This window comes from Podarcis melisellensis, assembly GCF_964234715.1.
Source record: "Podarcis melisellensis genome assembly, chromosome: 5".
NCBI classification, from domain to species: Eukaryota; Metazoa; Chordata; class Lepidosauria; order Squamata; family Lacertidae; genus Podarcis; species Podarcis melisellensis.
In genome coordinates, this window is record NC_138537.1 from 16,914,659 (window position 1) to 16,918,294 (window position 3,636).

Sequence of the window (3,636 nt, forward strand, 5' to 3'; positions counted from 1 at the left end):
AAGATCTGCTGGCAGAAGACTCATCTAAGTCCAGCATCGTGTTCTCCCCATGGGAAATCTGCAAGCAAGACTGAACGCAACAGCTCTAGATGTGTCACCACTACTGAGTTCACCTGTCTTCCGTATGCTTATTACAGCTCATTTTGTGCATGATTGGTAAAAAAAGGATAAACCAAAGGCAACAGCAGTCAGAAACTTGTGGGAATGTAAGATATGGGCCCCAAAATCTGGAGTGGGGAACATGAATACAAAGCATAATCCAAGCACCAAAATATGAGCTATGGCCTAATCCTCAAAACCTTGTGGCACTGGCACATACATACTCAGGACCAGGCATATAGACCACTGCACCCACTGCTATGTTCAAAGGGAGTATTTGGAAATCCTGAAGACTGTTAAATATTAGCAACTATCACTGTGGCATACAACACTGAAAATACAGTAAATATGATATAGAAAAACAAGTTTCCAGAAGAAATCTGATATTGCCTGCTGGTCAACACGTCTTTCTGGGAAAGCCTGTATAATTAGGAGAATTTTTGGCATCTGACAAGGTGTATACAATGTCAAGAGTGAATTTAAAGGGCAGTGCATTTTAGAGGAGTATAGCAAAACAAATGGGCTGGTCCAAGTGCTGCAACTCATCAGTTACTCCAAAGTAATTTCACAGACGGCAACAATTACATTTGTTAATGATGTACAGAGCTTTACTCACCACTGCATGAAAGGTTTCAGAATATAAATTGGCTGCATCCTAAGGGAATAAGTTCTGCTGAACTGATCTGAGCTTATTTACTATGTGGAAGGGCTGTAGCTCAGTGGTACATCTGTTCCACAAGCTGAAGGTAATAGGTTCAATCACTGGCATCACCAGGTAGGTGTCTGAAGCCTTTGAGTGCTACTTCCAGTGTAGAAATACTGGACTAGATGGACCAATGGTTTGAGATAAGGACATTGCCCGAAGTAAACACATTTAGGATTACACCTTTTAAAAACCCAACAAAAAACAGAAACTTCCAAAACAAAATCCTAGTCAAATTTTTTTTTCCACCTAGGCGCTACTGACATTGGTTTCCTATTATTATTTTGGCTTAAATCCAGTTTGGAAGCGTAAATTGTCAAGCTTAAGAAAATGTCAACATCTGCTCCTCTCAACACTTGAAATCTTCTCATAATCTCATGGACTGTTCCGAAAAACACAACGCTGGGAAACTTGAAATGTCTGCATTTCTCTGTCATAGGATTACTTCACCTTTAGCCTACAAGTAGCATCACAGAACACAATGCTGAGAAGCGCTCTGTGATTAACTATGGGAAGAAAGGGAAAAATGTGAAGACTAGAACGCTAAGGAGATTTTTCTTCTTCTTAAGAGGGCGTAACATTCAGATGCATTTCATAACGTTCTTGCTTCTTACCCTTTGACAAATGGGGAAAAGTGATGAATGATGACACGCTATGCTGCTGTCCAATATAGCTGAAGTCTCACTTGCACTGTACAGAGGCAGTAGTTTCAAAGGCAGCAGTTTCAAAGGTAACACAGATTTTCTGCAGAGTAGTTCTCCATTATCACCACTGGTTGACAGGGTCAATCATCTGATGCAACCAGTATGAAAGATTCCCGATTCTCTTTCCCCTGGCTTAATTTTAAACACCAAGTTTTGGTTCAGCAATTTCACATGAAATGTGAAACTTCCAAAGTTCTAATCAAAGATGGGTCTCGAATTTGCAAGTGGCATGCATTAGCAACCATCTAGAGGCATGCAAATTATATAATTGGAAGCATAATATAAAGCAGACTCACTGATTAATAGGAATAAATCTCTGCACACTTACCCAGAAGTATGTCCCAATGAATTCAGCAGGCCCTACTTCTGAGTAAACATTTCCAGAATTAGGCTGCAGGTCCAAGTTTCTCAGCACACAACCAGGTCTCTACACAGAAGTAAACCCCTCTGTGTTGAATGAGGCATACTCCTAAGACAGCGTACAGAGAATTATAACCTTAAGTGTACTAGAGACCCAAATGTAGATGGCTTGTTAAAACTGCAAAATTCACCCCCTCTAGATCACTACATCACCTCCTTTTCTATTGTTGGTAAGATTGTTTAATATACAGTTTGAGAACTCACTTTCATTTTCTTCTTTTAACAGCAGCTAGAACTACTAAACAATGATGCACTTGAAGTCAATGGCAAAACTGCCACCGATTTCAGTTTCTATCAATAGACATGAAAATATACAATGCCCATAGACTGGGGATACTTTTACTGGACTGATATTCAATATACTATACACAAAGATTCAATATAAAACGTCCAACATGTTTCAAAAACAGTTAATTAAGAGATACCCTGATGCTATGCAGCAGAAGCCACCGTAGGAGGAGATAGGTATGAAATTAACAGAGATAGCATCTCGAACAAATATCAAGAACGCCTAATCTAAGGTGATACATATTAAGAGGCAGCAATAATAGCGCATCTGTCACACACAGAGAGACGCACCCACGAACACTAAAATGCTACTTCTCAGCGTTACATTTTAAAGTTCTGTACATCTCTTACAGTAAATGGCAGCATTGTCTGAATGACTCCCAGCAAAGAGCACATGTGAATCGCCGCTTAGGGAGAATGGCAATGGGTGAAAACGAGACTCCCTTCGAGTAAAAGGAGCATTTTCTCTAATGACTCAGAGAAATCGGGCATTGGCTAAAATCCCGATGAGGAAAAGAAAGAGAAAGAAAAGATCGCAGGGCTTAGTTTGGCTTTTGTTTCTGAGGAAACGCGTCTCGTTTGCATAATATGCGGACACAAGAATATATATATACACCCTCTTAGGCACCAGAGGGAAGAAAACAGCCGCGGCTCTTTATCAGTGCCTCGGAGGGATTCGCCAAGCCGCGTCTACGAAACCGAGGCGGCATTTCCTAAGAGATCGAAAGTGGCTTAAGTTGTTTGGCTGAAACATCTGGCATCCGCGATAAAAGAAAAAGGAGCAGCGTGCCGCTCTTTTGAGCAGCAAGGGAACCTTTTTAAAAAAATCTTTTTGAGAACACCGCCAAACGCAACCCCTTGCGCCGTTCTTTCAAAAGCGCTGAAAATAACTATCCTACTGTATTTAAGAAAGAGAGATAGCCCAGCTCTGCTTCTTCCACCCCGAACAAGCGGCGCTGGCTGCAGCAGCATTGCTGCTGCTGCTGTTTGCGCGCTCGCCTACCTGAGAGCCGGTCTGGCAATGCGAGCGACGCAGCTGTTTGCAGGTGTGGCTGCAACCCCTGGCTCGCTCCGCAGCAGCAGCAGCAGCTCCTTTCACCGGAGCAGCGAACGCAGAAGCAGAAGCAGCAAGCGAGCGCGAGCACCGCCTCCGGGGTTGTTTCTCTCTCGTCTCTCAGCGCCTGGAATAGTTTCCCCCTTTTCCCCGCCCCCTTGTTTCCCATACATGGTCAACGCCGCGCCTCCTTCCCCAGTCCCGCGCCCTGATTGGTTCGTTCTCCCACCCTCCTCCTAGCCCCTCTCATGCCTCCCTTCCCCCCCCCTCCGTCGCCTGGCTTCGTCTCTCCCGCAATGCTTCTCGGGAGCTGTAGTCTTTCCGAGAAGCGGACTACAGGTCCCATGGGCCCGTGCGGTCGCCGGCTA

The 3,636-nt window shown here is 43.9% G+C and overlaps 1 protein-coding gene across 1 annotated transcript in view; it reads right to left on the reverse strand.

Moving 5' to 3' along the window:
- The window catches only part of SERPINI1 (serpin family I member 1), a 90,180-nt gene extending 86,792 nt beyond the window's left edge, over positions 1-3,388 (reverse strand). Inside the window, exon 1 of the mRNA XM_081911259.1 lies at positions 3,218-3,388. The gene's annotated coding sequence lies outside the window, so the exon portion shown is untranslated. The remainder of the gene's footprint in view (positions 1-3,217) is intronic.
- Positions 3,389-3,636: the final 248 nt, after the last annotated feature.